This window comes from Malania oleifera, chromosome 9, assembly GCF_029873635.1.
Source record: "Malania oleifera isolate guangnan ecotype guangnan chromosome 9, ASM2987363v1, whole genome shotgun sequence".
In the NCBI taxonomy this organism is placed as follows: Eukaryota; Viridiplantae; Streptophyta; class Magnoliopsida; order Santalales; family Ximeniaceae; genus Malania; species Malania oleifera.
The window spans coordinates 27,560,963-27,582,014 of record NC_080425.1 but is presented as its reverse complement, the minus strand read 5'-3'; positions in this window follow the sequence as shown (position 1 = coordinate 27,582,014).

Sequence of the window (21,052 nt, the reverse complement as noted above, 5' to 3'; positions counted from 1 at the left end):
ATATTTAGCCCCCATATATGTGAATATCCTTGACTTAATGTGAATGCTTGTTACTATATTTGTAAATATTCTGGATTTAATGTAAACATTTAGTTTCCATATTTGAAAATATCCTTGATTTAATGAAAATATTTGTTTTCATGGATGTTTGAATAAGCATGTGATTAATTGTGAATAAGCGTGTGATATGCATGTGGGGTAGCGAGATTAGGCTAAATTTGAATTCACACACTTTCACGCGCCTTCTACCCAGGCTTTACCTGCTAAGATTAGAAAGGAGTGTAATATCATTTGTCCCCACATGGCAGGGCTTGTGGGGACCCGCAAACCACTTCGCTTAGTTTGAACTTTATCAAAACCCCCTTTGGGCAAGGATGGGGCTTAGATTGGGAACCTATTGTCAATAGGGTTGGAGCCTAGCCACACATAACTATCCATAATCTCTTGCCTAGGATAAAGCCCTGAAGAACCCCGTATCTACAAACCCACCCTAGGTTGGGACAGAGGCCACATCCTTCTTCACATTTATGTAATCAAGTCTTTTGTATATATGTGTTTTTGTGTTGTACGTCTCATGCATTTTTCATCCATTTTAGACATGCATACCACTTAGCCGATGTTCTGGAAAAGTCCGATAGTGAGATCACAACCCATTCTTAAAAAATAAAGCACTTGGCCTAAGCATTTTAAAAGATGGGTCAGTCCAATTCTTTTCAAATAACTGGGGCCCTACTCTTTTTTAAAAAAACTCGGCCCCAACCTTTTTCTAAGCAAACAACCTGGCCCAAGCCTGATTTCAAAAAGCCAAACTTGAAATTCAAAAGTGGGCTTCAGCCCTATTACCGAAAAATTTAGGCCCATGTGTTTAAGTAATCCAAGCCCATATTTTGAAACATCCGAGGTCCAAGTGCACATCAAAGTCCACAAGCCCACATTGAACCAACCCAATGGGTTGACTCGCTTGGGTCAACCCCAAACCCAGATAATGACCTGATCCTTTGCAAAATTTAGGGTACATGGACTATCATCAAGGAAAGAAATGGTCGAGGGAGGAATTGAATTGAATCAGTGGTCCCTTAATTGTCAGCTTAATCATGAAACCTTTTATTAGTCGATAGGGATTTTCCTAGAATTTTGGCAAAGTAGTTGTTTAGGTTGCATTGCATTCATTCACTTCATGCATAATTTCACGCATAACCATGCACGATAGGCTGCATGCATGTTCATATCCCTATTAATATATATGTTTGCACTAGTTACACCCATACATAAACACCAATTGCATAACATAATCATGCATCTTTTGCTCAATTTCATAACCATGCATGCATAGTCATCTCCAATAAGTCGATAATCACATCCCAATTTTTTTGTAAAATCAGTGTGTCGAGATGGCAAAGTTAAAGATTCATGGTTCTACCATTGAGTAGAACAAAAACGATCTCTCTATTCTAGATGAAAGGTTAGAATCATGGGAACCCATTACCCGATCATAGTTGAAATGTCATAAATGCCATCGAGTTGAAGGATTGATTGATATTCAACTTCAGAAGTGAGCTCACGTGATACAAAAATGATGTGCTTGATCACCTAAGGATAACAACAAGAGGAATGCATCCATGCTTTTCATTTAAATCATTTTGAAATTGAATGAAATAAGAATGTCTTTCAATCTCATCTCATCCTATCCTCCTTGGATCATCACCTTGTGCAAAATTTTGCTTATTTTTGCTTGCATTTTATGTAAGTGACATAGGAAATAGTTTTGTCAGTATAAAAGACTTGGAGCCATTAGTTGGTTTTGAAAGTCTATTCAATGGGGCAAAAAAGAAAAAAAAAAAAATGATGATGAAGGAAAAGCCTTTGAGCTAGAAGACCTTCACTTCAAGATGTTGTCAAGGAGTCTTATTGGGTGAGGATTTCAAGATGATGAAGAGTTGTAGGAGAAGTAGACAGAAACGACTTATCAATCCTTATCATGCATTTGCTGGATGAAATCGACGAACAAAATCTCATGTCCTTGTCTTCAAAATTATGATTGGTGTCTTAAGAGTATAATGATTATTTCCTATTCAAATGAGGGGTGGTTATCTTTGGTCGACCAGTTTTTCCATAAAGAACCAAACAATGATTTACCATTTGTTAACCAAGTTGAGCCTGAACGTTAAACTAGCTTTTTCTTAAAAGTCAGTTCACCAGAAATTTAACTTGGGTTTGGGTTCCCTAGCGTTTGGCAAGTCATTTGAGACAACAATCATTACCAAAAGGATGACAGACCATTTTTCTGTCATCCAAAAGAAAGTCAAAGAAGAAATCCCTTGCAAACCCTTTTTGAGTCTAAAAAATTCAATTCTTAATTAACCAGTAAAAGGATCACACCCCACACTGGGGCAGTTTTAAAAAATCAGTCCCAAATAGAATTCAAATGAAAATGAAGTTAAGATTCCTTCATAAAAGAAAAAGAAAAAGTTGCTGTAAAAGAAGAAGAAAAAAAAAAAGAGAAAGAAGAAGAAAAGGAAGAAAAAAGAAAATATGGCACATGATTCATATGTATTCTTTGATTAGCGAATACTTGTGATAAGATTGATAAATTTTGAGCCTTATTTGAATCTTTCTTTCTTTAACCCATAGCCTTAGCCTACATTATGGTGCAAATGAAAGTCCTCACTAGATTGGTAAAAGTTGTTGTCTCAAATGATTTGTCAGACTCAATGTTGAGCTTGAACAACGTAATTGCCTGATCCTGAAAAGGTACATAGGCAGCTTGTGCAAATGATAAGTTCGGTCAATACTTTGCGAATACGACACCACAAATTGGGGCAAAAACTTTAATTATGGGATGGGATTTTTGAGCCTTAGTTTCATTGTTCTTGGTGAAACCTAAATCCTAAGCCTACATTTTGTCCCGTGTCTTAAAGTCCACCCTGAGATCAAAGTTTTGATCAAACTACTTAATGAGACACTAGTTATAATTCAAGATAGGGAGTTTGAAATAAGCTTGAAATAAGTAAGAAAGAATCTCTAAGTGGTGATATAGTGGAGGAGTTATGGTTGTGAGTCTAAAAAAAAAAAATATGATAATAATGATAAAAAAAAAGGATTTGCCCATTGATATGATTCTCTAAGCTAGCAAAGTTACATTAGTGTCAAAGTACTGATAAAATTTGTCTCCTATTTAACAAGCATAAAAAATCAAGCAAAGATAAGAAAGTTTGTGCATTCCATCCATATTAATATTGAGATTAAGTTATCTGATTGCATGCTTATTTGTTTAAATTTCAAAAAGATTTTAAAACATTAAGGGTGCAATCTAAAGAATGTCCTTGTGGAGAAAATGTAAGATGAGTAGGATCAGCTACAAATGCATCTACTGGGACAGGTGTTTTACTGAGTTTCAGAGGAACATATTCAGGGATATCTATGTCAGATGGGAATTCGAAAATATAGCAAAGATCACAATTTAGTTTGTTATGGGCTAGTTGCGAAATTGGTGCGTCATCATGTGTTATATATAAAAAAAAATACTTTCTTACTCTTCCGAAGCTTGAAAAGAAGACGGATAGTTGAAGAGTTTCAGAATCACCAGTAGGCTTCTTGTAGAGAAGGTCCCCATTGGGAACGTACGATGTAGGTAGAATAAGTTACAGAATAACCTAGCTGGGGCAAATGTCATGACAAGTTTCATGCGAGCGAATTTAGAGATTCGCTTATTCAAGAAAAATTTAACAACATAGTAGTAAGCAGTTATAGATACATTTAACTTGTGCAAATTTCAAGTTAAGTTTCAGTGGAACCCATTCAAACACCTTCTAATCAGATTGGAATATGAAAATTGGGCCAAGATCAGTTATAGATCTATTCAACTACGGCAGATTTTGTGATTGAGTTTCATTTGAGCCAAGTGGACCACCTTCATTAAGAAAATCGAGCCAAGATAAGTTATAGATCCATTCAACTAGGGCAGATTTTGTGATTGAGTTTCATTTGAGCCAAGTCGACCACCTCCATTAAGAAAATCGGCCAAGATAAGTTATAGATTCATTCAGTTGGGGCAGGTTTTGAGTTAAATTTCAGGGGAACCAATTTTGAGACAATATAGCCAAGATCAGAAATTGAGTTGTTGATTATAGGCGCATTGGGAAAAGGAAGTTCATGCATCATCATGCATTTCATGCATTGCACAAAAAAATAAAAATAAAACTAAAAATAAAAATAAAAAATAAAAAAATTTTAAAAAATAAAAAAAATTAAAAAAAATAAAAAATAAAAAATAAAAAATAAAAAATGCATACATGTCGTATCATGCAACATGCATACATATCCCTGTGTTTTGGTATCATATCAAACAACATGTATACACCCTTGCATTTTAGCATCACCGATAGCAACATTCATGCATCATATAACATCATTCAGGCATACTCGTCTTATCGTACATCTCTTTTCATCATTGTCCAAGCAACCCTTGTTTCACTAATGTTTGAATACTGGGGCAAATGGCCCAGGTCTAAGTCAAGTCATTGTTGTATACTTCAGTGCTCGAGTTCTCAAACCTAGTGCAAGTAATTATTGTGTGCTTTGGTGCTCGGGTTCTCAAACCCAGTGTAAGTCATTCTCATGTGCTTTGGCACTTGGGTTATCAAAACCGGTGCAAGTCATTTTCATGTACTTCAGCGCTCGGGTTCTCAAACCTGGTGCAAGTCACTCTCATGTACTTGAGCGCTCGGGTTCTCAAACCCAGTGCAAGTTATTCTTATGTACGTCAGCACTCAGGTTCTCAAAATTTGTACAAGTCATTCTCATGTGCTTCGGCACTCGGGTTATCAAAACTGGTGCAAGCCATTTTCATGTGCTTTGGTGCTCGGGTTCTTAAACCTAGTGCAAGTTATTCTCATGTACTTCGGCGCTCAAGTTCTCAAACCTGGTGCAAACGATTATTGTGTGCTTCAGTACTTGGGTTCTTAAACCCAGTGCAAGTCATTCTCGTGTACTTTGGGGCTTGGGTTCTCAAAACCTGTGCAAGTCATTCTCATGTGCTTCGGTGCTCGGGTTCTCAAACCCAGTGCAAGTTATTCTCATGTACTTTGGTGCTCAGGTTCTCAAACCTAGTGCAAGTCATTCTTATGTGCTTTGGTGCCCGAGTTCTTAAACCTAGTGCAAGTTATTCTCATATACTTCGGCCATCAGGTTCTCAAACCTAGTGCAAGTCATTATTGTGTGCTTCGATACTTGGGTTCTCAAACCCAGTGCAAGTCATTCTCGTGTACTTCGGCGCTCAGGTTCTCAAACCTAGTGCAAGTCATTATTCATGTTTTTCGACGCTTGGGTTCTCAAACCCGGTGCAAGTCATTCTCAAATACTTTGGCGCTCGGGTTCTCAAACCCAGTTCAAGTCATTCTCTTGTACTTCGGTGCTCAGGTTCTTAAACCTGGTGCAAGTCATTTTTCATGTACTTTGGCATTTGGATTCTCAAACCCGGTGCTAGTCATCCTCATATACTTTGGTACTCGAATTCTCAAACCCGATGCAAGTCATCATCATATACCTTGGCATTTGGATTCTCAAACCCAATGCAAGTCATCATCATATATCTCGGCATTTGGATTTCTCACACCCGATGCAAGTCATCATCATATACTTCGACATTTGGATTATCAAACCTGATGCAAGTCATCCTTATATACTTCGGCATTTGAATTCTCAAACCCGATGCAAGTCATCCTCATGTGCTTCGACGCTTTGGACCTCAAACCTAATGCAAGTCATCCTCTTCAATTCCTATTGACCCTTTCAAAAATATCAGTTGGATTAGCTTGTTCATTCAAGAAGTCATCTTCCAGAAAATCGTGCTAAACATTCCAAGATTCCCTCTGGCAAACACTCTCCTGCATCCACTCCACCACTGCTCCGGTCATCCATCTTGCTGACCACCAGCCGTGAACCGCCCATGCACATGTAAACACACACCTTGCAACACACACCTGCTACAAGCATCCACACACACACACCTGCACACACACTCACTCACACACAACAAACCACACACACACTCACACCCGTAGCCTTGTAATCACGCACATGCATAGTTTAATATCTTAGTTGGGTTTCAATGTTAAAAAGTTTAAATTTTTATTGTATTTGTTATATAACATTAGTATTTGATATCCATGTTTATTTATTTATTTTTATCACATTTATTATGAATATTAATCGGTTTATCTTTATTTTTGCAGGATTTTTATGGTCATGGTATTTGTTTTATTAATTCTTTAATATTCAAGTTTAAATTTTTGGTTGTATCTACTTGTAAATAACCAAAGTAAGTTTTTTTTTTTTTACTGTCATGCCATGTAATATTGTATTATTATCATGTTAAATGTTTAGGATTGTATATCAAATTTTGATTTGATTTATTTCTATAAGTCTAGAAATTATCATACTAATTGTTTATGTATTAGTGATAGCATAAATAGGTTTCCATAAGTTTACTATTTGCTCGCCTTTAATTTGATTTGTTTTATTAATTAATTGTTTATATATGTATGCAATGTGTCTTTAATTGGGTGTCAATATTAAGGTAAATAAAATATGTATATTATTATTACTATAAATATTATTATTATTATTATTATTCCTATCATTATTATTTATTATCATTTATTACTTACTATTATTATCATATTTATTATTTATTATTATTATCATTTATTTGTTATTATTACTATTTTATTTTCTATTATTATTATTATTATTACATTTTATATTATTATTATTATTATTATTATTATTATGATCATCATCATCATCATTAGTGTTTTTAATATTATTTTTTTGTATTGCTATTATTATTATTATTATTATTATTATTATTATTATTATTATGGCAGCAAGCATTATTGTTTTATTATTACTATTATTATTCTTATCATTATTCATATTATTATTCCTATTTTTGGTATTTTTGTTATTGGGCCTTATATGTACTATTGTATTTATTTTTATAAAAATATTTTCTTTATTTTATCCCTATGATTGCAATAAAAAGGGTACAAACTTTTTAAGCTTCAAGTTCAGAGGGAATATATATATATATATATATGTATATATATATATATATATATTACGTATAGTTTTGTATGATTTATTTATTTATTTTGCATGTGTATTTATAAATTCACAAAACGAGTAACTTAAAAGATTTTTTAAATTTACTTTGGGATAATTTTGTAATTAATTAGGTAACGTTCGTAAGAACAGGAGCGTAGAGGGGTGCTCGTACCTTCCCCTCACATAACCAAACTCCAGATCTCGATTTTGGTAATGCAGACCGATTCTACTCTTAATTGAGTAGTAATCAAGTGTTTTAATCATACTAAAAGGTTAGTGGCGACTCCATTCCTATTGTTTTTCTCAAAAATTTAAATCATAATTTTTATTTCTCCATCCTAGGGCACATGCGCTCTGGGATGTTGCGACACGTTTATATTTTCATTCTCTTCTCAACCAGCCACCCTTCTCTCCCTCTCTTCTCTTCCTTTATTTGTCTCCTCTGTTCATTTCCCTTCTCTCCTTCTCAAGCCTCACTCTTCTCTCTCAACACCCTTCTCGGCTCTCTCTTTTAACTCTCTCTCTCTCTCTCTCTCTCTCTCTCTCTCTCTCTCTCACCCTTACTTCTCTCCCTCTCTTTTCTTCCTTTCTCTCTTTACTCTCCCTGCTGTTGTCCTAAAACCCAAGAAGTCCCAACTTTCCTACTGCTGTGCTCTTCCACTATCCAAGGTGTTGCCCGTGCTGCTGTACGCTATTTTACTTGCAACTCGAGAGCCTTGCCAAACTCTCTTTCTTAATGTGTTGCTGTTGTTCATTGTCGAGAACCACCTGGCCGAAGCCTCCTTACTGTTGTGCTGCTTTTGTTCCCTATTGCTGAAGGCTCACACGGCTGCTACTTGCTCATCAGTACTGCTGAAGAGAAGAACCCGAGAGCCTCCTTGTAGAGGTTACTACTTGCAACGACCAGCAATCATCTCTTTCTCTTTTTCTCTTTTTTTTTTTCCTTTTTTTCTCTCATTCCTTATTCTTGCTCTTAAATATTTGAATGTTTATTGTTAATTTTCAGTATAATTTCTATTCAAGTTTTGAACTTTTGAATTTTTTGTTGGGTAATTAGTATTAAAGTTTGTTTATTTTCTTTCTTTTCTCAATTAATATTAGTATTAGATTTAATTTTTGCTTGATTTATTTTTATTATTATTGATTAAAGTTCGGTTTGATCTCTAACAATAAAAAAGGGAAAAAAAAAATCTTCTTTAAGAATTAACTTTTGTTGGGTTCTATTTAATTTAAGTTCGGTTTAATTAAAATTTGAATTTTTATCGTGTTTCCGTTTATTGTTTAGCTGTTAAAATTTTAATTTTGGTTCAACTTCTTGATTGTGTTAAAAATTTGGTTTTTGTTTGAGTTTGTGTTTGATTGAGTTTTTTGTTTTTTTTTTTTAATTGCATGCTTAAATTTTTGCTTAAAGTTATTGTCTTTAGTCTTTTTTTGAAGTTCAAACGTGGGTTTTAATTCTTACTTGGTTGATTAAACCTACGATTTTCGTTTCTCATTATTAAATTTAGTACATGTTAGGATCCATAATTTAAATTTCATGTTGTTTTTAATTCGTCAAAAGAAAATCTCAACATCCCAGAAAACCCGAATCTGAACTATATTTAGAAAAGCTTTTTTTTTTTTTTTTGGATTATATGAAATTTGGAATTAAACTGCATTCCCTGAGAAGACAATCTGGCCATTGGGCTAATTATTATACGACTGAACTCTTATACTTGAGATAACTTCCGAACTACTCATTTTTAGAGTGAGTCACTACTCTCCAAGAAAGAGGAACACGACAAGACACCAATATGTGACTAATATTCAAACACCAATCTTTCTCTCTTTATCTTCTTTGTTCCTCTCTCTCACTCTCTCTCTTCTCTCTCTTTCTCTCTTGATTTTCTCATTCTCATTATGTTTTTCTTTCCTTTTTTTTTTTTTTGCAGGTCTTAGTCGAGAGAACAGAGAGCATCAAACTCTTTAAGGCACAAATCTAAGCAATTAAAAGGTAAATTCCCTTACTTCTATCCTTATTTCAAATTTTTTTTTTTTTCTATTTTGATTTCAATTTCTTGGGGTTTCTTCGACTTCACTAGATTTTCTGGGAACCAAATAGATTTAGGGTCTTGGGTTAGATAAACTTAACCTGGGTTAAGTTAAACCAAAGTATTAAATTTAAGTGAGTTAAGATTGTGATTAATTGGGTTTAGCTTAATTTGAGTTGAACTAAACTTAGGTTGTGGGTCGGACTAGTTGGGCCGACTTAATTGGGCTAAGCTCAATTGGGGTTTAGTTTAATTTGAGTTTGGGCTGTGTTGAAATCAGGCCCATTTGGGTTGTGAAAGAAAAAAAGTGAGCTAATTGGGCTCCGTGCCCCCCTCGGGGGGGGGGGGGGGCGCTCTTAACTAATTAGGCTAAGATTGGTTTTAGCTTACTTAAGTCAACATTGACTTGGGTCTAAGTGTTTGGGTTAGACCCGGGTCCGGGTTGGTTGACTTGGATCCGGGTCAAATTAACTCGGATTTTTGGGTTGGATATAGGGCACTCAAATTTGAGTTATTGGAGCTGGATACAGATCTTCATCTAGATATAGGTACTCGAGTCTAACTTTTCCCAATTCGGGTCAAATACTTAGGTTTTGTTTGGATTATTCTAGAAAAATTTCAGGATTTATTGATTTCTATTATGTTCAAACTCTAATTAAAGAATTTTAAGTTCAACATTCAACTTACCAAAAATTTAAAAATACCAACCTCTGTTCCTGAATTCTCTAATTTGAAACATTCTTTTCCTTTGCCTGAGCCCCTTATTCTTTACTACCAATCTTATGCTAGTCTTGTCCTTCAATCTCTTCGCCAATTTTCCTTCAACCTTTCTAATTCTCTCTTTTAAACACAAGGCCTCCCAATATTTCTTTCTCAAAATTTCTCCTTTTCTCCACCTAGTTCTCTCTCAATTTCTTTGCAATGAGAAATTCCCACCTCCACCCCTGTCTCTGTGTGTCTGTCCCCTACCCTTCTGAAGTGTACTATTTGTAGGCTTGGGGGATCAATTCAATCATTTATGATTTGATAAATCAGAATTAAATTAAATTGATCAATTTATGCTGGCATTAAACTATGATTTCTCCCACATGTTACTTATGCCAATTCCGCATTTCTGATTTTCATTTCTTTCCTTTTGTACTTATAGGTTTAAATATGATGAAGATATTGGCTCACTTTGCTTCATTTTTGGTTTTTCTTTTTTTAATGTATACAATTTTTTTTTTCATTTTTTTCCATGTATTCAATCCCCCCTCCCCCTTTTTTTTTCCTTGTATTTTTCCATTTTAATGGATATTTACACAATGAATAACAACCCCAAATTATGTTATATAAGGTCTGGACAAAATGGGGTGTCTACACATGGTTTGACTACAAAAATAATAAAGAATTATGAGAATATATACCAATCTTTGAATTTGTGTAATTTTACCAAGCTTTGAATTTGTGTAACTTTCAAAAAGACAACCAACTACTACCAAAAATTCATATACCACAAAAGTTAATTATTGAAAAAAGTAGCATTCAGATAAGAAACATGTTGTTTTCTATGTGTGTCATTTAAGAAAGTCTGCACCATTTGGCCCACTATCTCTTGCCTTGTTTGTGTGTGTGTGTGTGTGTGTTTTTTTTTGGGTACATTGAATAATGGAAGGATGAAAAGATGCATAGTCAAATGACTAACTTTGTTGAATATGGTAATTTTTTTTAAAACTCCACGTATCTAATGTACACAAAGTCATTATCAATAGTAGCTATTATGCTTACAAAAATAACTTTATTGTGCCATAATGTTTTATTATGAGATTGCCACTATCCAAATGATCCTTCACTTATGTGCATCTCACATACAAAATTTTTATGATAAGTTGGTGTTTAATATTAGGTTTGAGCTACACAATATGAACTAGTCCATCTAATCATCTCCCTGTCTACTTTTTTTTTCTCTCACTATTTTCTAAAGTTTGAACCTATATATCTAACACTATCAATGTTGCTTTTGTTCCTTGCACCAATAATTTTCATGCAATCACCTGCAAGTAAGGAGAGAGAGAGAGAGAGAGAGAGAGAGAGAGAGAGAGAGAGAGAGAGAGAGAGAGAGCATCTTGAAACCCCATCAATGGTTTTGGAAGCCTTCTCCAATACTTAAGTTAAAGTGGTCTTCATATGAATGGATATTTTTAGGGTTAAGTGAGACATATCGATCAATTTTATAAAGGATGTAAATCTAGTTTGAATTCTCTTTAGATAGAAGGTCATATATTGACTTTCAATTACGCATTCTTTACTTTGAACAGACATAAAAATTAAAAGCTTCAACCATTAAAATATTTTTTAGCAAATATTATCGTCTCACCGTTTATCCATCCTAAATTTGAAGCAACGATCTTCAAAACTTTAAGATCAGATAATTAGATTACTCTGTTATTAAAGAATAATTAGAGATTGTATATAATTAAATGAATTAAAATCTAATGGAGGTAGGTATTTTCAAAGGCAATCATAATAAATCTTTTCGGCGGGAAATGCTGCACCAATCAGCCATGTGGAGAGATGACCAAGTTCGTTAAGGTGCATGGGGAAGATATAATTTTCAATTTTTAATTGGGCTTGATTGTCGGCTCATAGCTTGGGATAGTGATTTGTCCTCACGGACATTGCTACTGTAAGTCTGTAACCTCGGGAAAGACTAGAAAAGTTGCAACCAACGGAGGTCATTTGATGTTGATATATTATATATAATAACAATAAAATTATTATTATCAACATCATAATATTATTATATAATAACAATAATAATAATAACTGTAGCAATAATAATATAATAAATTATTATTATTATTATTATTATTGATAACTCGGTTAGCTATCATCGCGTCACTTTAGATACTATGGTGCAACACTAAACTCGGGAGTGAAAGCAACCGGCCCATTAATGCACCTCTAGCAATTCACCAACATAATATCTCAAGAAGAAATCGAACTTATGACTTTTTTGTTGCTGTTGCTGTTGTTGTAAAAGTTAAAGTTTAAATTTTTTATTTTGATTAGATTAATGTTATGTCTAAATAGATATTATAATAATTTATAATTATAATAAATATTTATAACAATAATAATAATATTGCAAAGTAAATTAGAAGTATGTTTTATACATAAACTTTAGCCTCCATTTATCATATGTACTATACCTGCCAACCATTTATTATCTAAAAATAATGGAAAGCATGAGGGAGTTAATGGCTGCAGTAAAATTATAAGATACGTATTATTTTTGAGCTAAATCCCAAAGAGATTTATATTTTAATTTTAAAAAATTAATTCTTTTTTTTAATAAATTTTTTACTATATTATCAATTCCCTTTCTCTTACAAATAGTAATTTTTAAAATATTGTTTGTGCCTATAACTAGAATAAAGGAGGCTCTTAATTTTTAGAGAAAATATTGAAGTGTACTAGGGAGATTATGCACTTATAAGGAGAGTTTGGATTCCAACCGTGTAAGGCGCCTTTTATAAGACAAATCCTCGAGGCCAGTGAGCCAAAATAGATAATACCTCACCGGAGTTAAGCACACGACCGTTACACTTGGTATTAGACGCCATGAGAGTGCTATCATGTTAGTGGATCCGCCCTAGAGATACTATCATGTGAGTGGATCTTACACACAGGTGTAAGCCACTTTGACAAGGATGTCAAAGATCAGATGAGAGAGCCTATTATGGTCTTACATCGGATGTGTGGTGAGATCACACTGACGTGAACGTCAAATGTGTATTAGAGAAATCATGCTGACGAGGACGTAAGAGTTTGTCACGATCCCACATCAAATGTGTATTAGAAAGATCATGGACTTATAAGGAGAGTTTGTATTCCAACCATTTGAGGCACCTTTCATAAGACAAAACCTTGAGGACAGTGAGCCAAAGTGGATAATACCTCACCGGAGTTGAGCACACGACCATTGCACTTGGTATTAGAGCCGCCATGAGAGTGTTATCATGTTAGTGGATCCATCATAGAGGTATTATTATCATATGAGTGGATCCTTCACATAGGTGTAAGCCATTTTGACGAGGATGTTAAAGATCAGACGAGAGAGCCTATTATGGTCTCGCGTTGTATATGTGGTGATCACGACGTTAGGTATGTGTTAGGAAAATCATGCTGACGATGATGTCAAAGATGGAACGTAAGAGTCTGTCACGAACCCACTGTTTTAGAAAGAAGTTGAACTTATAAGCAGGATTTGGGCTTGCGAATGCATGTGAGTAAATCGGAATGGGGTCCCGTGGAGGAAATAAGTAAAATCCTAATTTTGGATTCTTGAGTTGACTCTCATTCTATTCAATCCCATTTTGCGGAGAAAAGGCCTTCTCATCACCCACGAGACATTGTCTGCCAACGGACACAAACAACATTAATAATATTATTATACTAGCAGAAATCCCTCTGCAAAACCTAATTTAATAAGCATTGTATAGTAGTATAGAAGTGCTGTTATAAAAGCTTTATTTTCAAAATAAAAAATAAACTGCAAAACCGTAATTATTTTTTTTTTTGCTATCTCTAAAAAAGTTATTAATAATATGTTTTTTTTTTAAATCAATTATCAATAACTAATAGCACATATCCTGAGATTAACAGGATCAGAAAATAAAAAAATAGAATTATATCTTTGAAACAAAATATGTAGTTAATGCATATTTCAATTTATATAATTAATTAATATATGTTTTAAAAGTATAAAATAATATATATGGTAATTTTTTTGTGATCATTGCTATATATGTTAATTAATCATTTAATTGCGCAACACAGTGAGAGATTTGATTATGTAATTTTCAAAGTATACTGCAACAAGTAATTTTTATGACTTTGGTAAAATATTATTATAAAAAGTATAATTTAAAAAATTGTAAATTTTTTACTATCACTAAATAAATTATTAAAAAAATATTTTTATTAATTATGAACTATTAGTGTATACCTTGGGATGCATGAGATCAAAAATGAAAAATAAAAGATTATTGGGATGCATGAGATCAGGAAGGAAAAATAAAAGATTATAAATTGACCAATTTAGGATAACTTTTAAATAGAACATATGATTAACTTATGTACTGATTTGCAATTTAATAAACGGATTTATTTTATGTGGAAATGATCAAATTCTTATATTATAACTGCTCTATTTTGAGAAATAGATATGCCCATGAACCAAATATAACATTAGAGTAAAAAAATACTAACTTTCCATGAGTTTTGGTGAGAAGATGTAGATATCCCTTGAAGTTTCAAAAACTATATGATCGCGAACTTCTCTTGATGTTTTAATTCCTTGAGGTTTTGAAAAAAGAAATATGAATTTCTCCTCTTTTTTTTTTTTTTTTTTGATAAAATGACAGATTAGGAAGGTAGTATAAGTGTCTCAAAAATCAAATGTGAAAGGTGATATAAAATTTTGAAACCTTAGGAGTGTTCGGTATCTTTTCACTAAATCTTAGGGGATGTCTGTATTTGTTGGCTCTATGAGTCTGATCCCATTTTGATTATGACAAAACCAATGTTTCTTACTTGTACACTGAGTTTCTTGAACAAGTTCATCCTTAGCATGCACTGATGGTAGGAACTCAAGAAGGCCATGTATGACATCTGAGAAAGCAGAAGAATGAAGACCTATTTTATATTGTATTTGCATTCATTTTTTGTTTGGTCTGTAATATAATATGGTTTGTAGTAACTGCATCACATGTATGATAGGACTAAATGCTCAAGACCATAAATTGACCTTAAGGATCACCCTTTGGTCGATCGACACAGAATTTTGGGGACTAAGTAAAAAGGCCTTAGATGGACCTTAGGTTCCCACACTTAGTGCACAATACCCCACTATAGTTCACATGTCATCTAGGGTAAAATTAAAATCAAGAAATGAACCTAAGGCCTAAAATCATAGAAGCTTTAGGCGACTAAATCAGGCAAGTCGAATTGGCTCGGTCGACCGAACCATGGACTGGTCAAATAGTTGACCTGATTTCGGGCGACCAAACTCAAATGACCGTAGCATCCATGGGCGACCGAAATTCGCACGCTTGGTTTTTCGACAACTCAGGCCCTCGGACCACATGTTCAAAATACCCCGAGGCGACCGAATGTTCAGGTTTGGCAGACCAAACTTGAGTCCAGGCGACCGAACCTCGGACATAATGGAAAATCACCTTGGTTAGCAAACCGAACCCCCATTTAGGCACTCAAACTTCAAAATTCACTTTTTCCTGTCGTGTCTGTTCGGGTGACCGAGTCATACTGAAACTCTCGAGTTGGCCAAATTTTTACCATAGTTAATTAGGGTAAAACAGGGTTAATTTCTTAAACTCATTTAAAACTTTTTTAATAATTCTCTGTATGTCCCAAACGGTTATATTTTTTGCCTTCTCTTTATATATGAGTTAATTTGCAAAAATTAAGGGTTATTTAGCAATTTCAATGAGCAAAAAATCCTCTAAATTTCCTAGAGCATATTTTTTCTATACTAAACCCATACACTCACTCTTTACTATTCCATTGATAGATCAAGTCTCTAAAGAGTGTTTTTGAGTGTTTCTAGTGCTTAAACTCTCTTTGTTATTTATTGTAATATTATTTTTGATTGAGAGTTTTAGCTAGGGTTTTTCCCCGATTTAACTAATAAATATTTGTGTGGGAAAACCCTTGTAGTTAGTGAGTCTTTGCATCATTGTTCCAAGACACATCAAGCTTGTGTTTTTTGATTTCCAAAATATTTTTCACAAGTTTATTTATTTTTTCAAATATCTCTTGAGCTATTACTTTAAGAAAATCATTTATGTAATATTTTGAATACACTTGTTGGAACTCTTTGAAACTTGCTGTGATTGATTTACATTGATACTTTGTTTCAAAGATTGCTTGCAAATGCATTCTAGGTCTTGATTATAAATGTTAGCTTTGGTGTATTCCCAAGAGGGGGGGGGGGGGGGGGGGGGGGGGGGGAGGGTGAATTGAAATTTTAAAATTTATCTCCTAAGTTTAGCTAATCTAACAGTAGTATATTCGCAACCTAGGGTTTGTCTGTACAGTTTCAAATGCACAGATAAATTAAACGTGCAGAAATTAAATCATGTGAGACATTCACAATATAACATACACGTGCGATAAATAAATTATGGAAAAATAAATTGCACACACGATATGTTATCGGGGTTTGACCACTACTGCTTACATCCACACCTCTAACTCGCAAGCCCGATGATTCCACTAATGCTCACTTAACGGGTGGAGCGGCACCGGTTACAACCAAGTCAAATTAACACAGGGCTGATCTCAACCTCTACAAATTTTCCTTACAGGGCGAAGAAGGCCCTAGGTCAAATTCATAGAGCTCACCCCAACCTGATCCTTCTAGGCTGGACCAAACCCCCTTAGGCCATGCCTGGAATTACAATAGATGTAAATTTTTTCGTACACAGAAATGCTTCTTATATAAGCATATTTGTACCACTAAGCTTAGTATAATTAAGTAATCAATGCACATTAATAATATAGGAACTATAGGCTCAGTGTAGATAATACTACAACTCTCAAGATAATGTCACTAGGCAATTCAAGTGTGAGAGTGTGTTAGCAATCTATATTTGAAACAATATATAAATATATATCAACCATAAATAGGGTTTCAAAGATTTTTAGAGAATGTAATCAAAATATCTATAAGATGATTTTCTCAAGATTCTAACACAAGAGATATTTGAAATCAAGCTTGTTTAAAAAAAAAAATTATTTCACAAAGTACAAGAACAAGCCTTTGAATACTTGTAACAATAATGCAAGATTCACATGATCAAACGAGTTATCCCAAGATAATATTTATCAATGAAATAATCTGGGATAAACTCAAATTAACTCTCTAAAAATGATTTCAACAATAATAAATGAGAGAGTATACTAGCTTTAGAGTAATGTATGAAAACACACAAATATATTCACTATTCAAGTTGCAACAATAATGCAAATGAAGAGTGTTGACCTTACAAAGCTTGACATCTTGTTTTGATGTTAACAAACAAGTGGAACTTAACATGCTTTGTTTAGTGATGTCTTTTCAGGACTAAATGATGAATGTAATGTAAAAAATTCATGAAAGCTTGTACTTCAAAGAAGGATGATTATATCAAGCTTAAGGCACGTATTAAAACTTGAAGATCATGAAAGCATTGATTTTAAAGAAAAAGCTTCAAGAATGAAAGCTCATGTGATCAACATGGAAAGTTCAAAGATCAATGAAGCTCAAAATCTAAAGTAATATTGAAAGATCAAAAGAGATAAATCTTGAAATCTCACATCAAATTCAAGATCATTGAAGCTCAACAATAAAGAGAACTCAAAGCAAAGAAGAGTCAAATGAATCTTTAGAACAAGTTTTGTAAGTACTTCAAGTATGATTCAAGTATGAATTTTCATTTTGAAGCTCATTAGGCAAAGAGACCTAGAAACCTTGTTTTAAGTCTTGGAACTTATTTTTCAAAGAAAAACAAATTGATATTCCAAAGATTAAATAAGCAAAGAAGAGAGAGAACAAAAATATTTTAAAATAAGAAAAAAATTGCTTGATAGGCGATTAACTGCACGTGGACAGTCAATTGCCATGTTAAAGGGTTTTAAATAAATAGATAGAAACATGACAGTCAACTATTTAGATCTTGACAGGTGACTATCAGTGCAACTTGAGACGTCTAACTATGTTTTGACAGTCCTCTGTCACCCTTCTGGTCATATTTAAAAAACCCAATTGTTCAGTGATAGACGCCTAACTCCTCTATTGACAAGCGACTGCCATCTTATTGCTTATGCATTTTATACGTGTAATACATTAACAGGCGACTGCTAGAGTCCTCACAGTCAACTGTCACGTGGCAAAATTTAAAATACATAACGGATATATTTTGAAATATTCAATTACTTGAGGCTCAAAATTATTTAAATCTTGGACCCTACTCCAAGTAAACTTAGGGAACAAGTTAGATACTTTTCTACATATATAAATACACCCAAGTTAAATTGATTTAACAACAAAGAATTCAATTCAACATTCAAAATCTCTCTCAATTGTTCTTAAATTCTCAAAGCTCTTTCTTGCTCTCAAATTATACAAAGCTTACTGAGTTCTTGTTGATTGTACTCACTATTATTGTGCTACAACTACTAATTCTTTCATCCATTGAAAGAATCATATGGTGAAATACTTCTAGAGCTTCAATCTGAATTTCATATTGCGAATTACATTGAAGTATATAGTTTTGAACAGTACTAATCAGTTCTTGTAGGAGCAATTCTTTGTACATCTATTTGATTTGTATCTTTTAGATATAGACGATTCAAGGTTATTTGGATCATTGGCTAAGTGTGAGGATATCGCTTAGAGAGGCGGGCTCTAGCTTATTTGAAGGAGTGACCAAACGAGGGTACATCATTTGGAGAGGTGGACTCTAGCCTACTGACAGAGTGTGTAAACAATGTTGTTCTGCCCAGCAAAGGAACTGATTTTAGTGAATCCTTTGGTGGTTTGCCAAAGGCGATGACGTAGGTTGAGTATAAGCTGAACCTCGTAAAAATCCCAGTCTCACTCTCTCTTTCCCTTACTCTTTATTTTTAGCACATTTAAATTGCGTAGATGATTTAATTTCTTAATTATATATACTACGTATATTTGGAAATCAAGTAAAATTAAAGTCTAATTTTGATTTGGGTTGTGGAAACCAAAAGGGAAGTACGTTGGTTAAACCATACTTTGCGGAAACCATAAGGGAGTACGTTACTTGGTTAACACCCAAAGATAAATTTACTAAGAGTTTATTTGAATTCTGAATTTTGGGAAGAGTGTGAATGCTTTGTTGAAAATAACTTTGAGAAAGCTAATTCGTTATCAAGAGGATTGCAATTAACCACAGGACCTGAATCAAACTTTCATATTTTCAGGGCTGCAAATAAACAAGAGCTAAAATCTTGTATCTTATATATCTTGGTTTGAATATTGTGTTTTGGATAATGGGTTTGATTGATTGATTGGTTACTTGATTGTTTAAATGGTTGTGCATTTAGTAAATCAATAAGAAGTCAAGAATACATTAAAAATAAGTAAAAGAAAATTTTAAATCCAATTCATCCCACTTTTGGGACTACATCTTAGTTTTCAAAGAGAATACAATAAACGCTCTCTTTATCAAAGATGGTTTTGCAAAGAAGAATCAAAGAGAGTGTGAAAAATTTGCTTAGAGTGTTGAGTATATAGCAAAAGGGCTATAAAATGTTTGAGAGAAATTTTCCGAATCACTTTTGCTAATCTCATGCTAATCCTTACAAATGAGGAGGTATATATAGAGTTCCCCAAAATTATAACTGTTCGGGATATGTAGGGTATTATTAGGATTGTTTTAAAACATTTTAGCAAAGTTAACCCCTTTAAAAGCTTTTAACCTCTGTAAAAAAATTGTCCAACCTGAGAGCACCGGTCGACCGAACTTAAGGTTCGGTTGACCAAGTGACAAAGTCCAGTCAACTGTTGAAAAATTGAACTGAGAGTTTGGTCGACTGTAATGAGGGTTCCAAAGGCGATTTTTCCAATTCAACGTGGTTTGGTCGACCATGTGATTTTGAACTAGGAGGTTCGGTCGACCAGGAGGTTGGCATTTCCCACGTTGGGATTCGGTTGACTAGGATGTTGCCCGTATAATTCTGGGCGGTCAACCGAGTTGTCAATCTTGTTGACCTAGGAAGGTTCAGTCAACCAATGATGGTATATATTCATTTTGATTCGTTGATCGAGTGGTTAAATTGTTGACCCGGTGGGGGTTCGGTTGACCGAAGATCACAGTGTAACTGAGTTTGATTGACAGAACTTGCCATCCTTTGGAATTTTGATCTTTTTCCCTTTATTAAATTGTTCCTATTCATATGATGATTAATGCTAATACTATAGGGCATTTTTTTATGAAGTATAGGAAGTCCTAAGGTTAGTCTAGGTCTTCTTGAAGACACAAAAAAAAAAAAAAAAAAAAATTTGGCGTCGGTCGACTGAAGGTCGACCAAAGTCTTGTCAAAGGTCATTTGATTTTCAAGTAATGTGTAGGGACCTAGAGTCATTCTAAGGCCCTTGAGCTTGTAGTTCTTGCATGCATGATATGCATTAAATATTACAAACCTTTTCTATATTACTATTACAGACCCAAATGAATAATAACGAATTACAACATAAATGATCTTCAAGGTCTTCACGCTCTACTTCATGTGCCATCAAAGTATTTGTGAATATAAACCTGCACACAAACTTGATAGCCATCAATTACCAGTATTTGTCATTATCAAAACCGGGGGCATGACCCATAGGGTCAACAATAAATTTACATTAGATTGAGTGTTTAGCACACATTATTGGTATTGAGCATACATAATTATCTGGACTTTATTGTGGTACATTTCTACTTGTGTAGAAGCACTTTATTTATATGCAAAAATTATATTGATTATTGTATTCCAGGCATGGGCCTGAAGAGGGAGACTTGCCCTTATAAAAGTCCTGGATTGGCTTCGATCCGATTAGAAAAGTTAAGTGCACCATCCTGGTAAGGTGTTCTAAATTGTGCCACTCCACCCGTGAAGTGAACCTTTAATGGAATCCTTGTGCTTGTGAGCCAAGGCAAGGACGTAGGTAGGATTGACCTAACCCCGATATCATATTCAGTGTCAAGTTTACATTTCCTGCATTATATTCTGCGTTGTGCTTGATTTAATTTCCTTGCTGAATATAATGCAAATCTAATTGGCACAATATTGCATTTGATTGGGAAATAATGGGATTGCATTGTATGTTTTGAAAATTGTATAATATATCATATTTG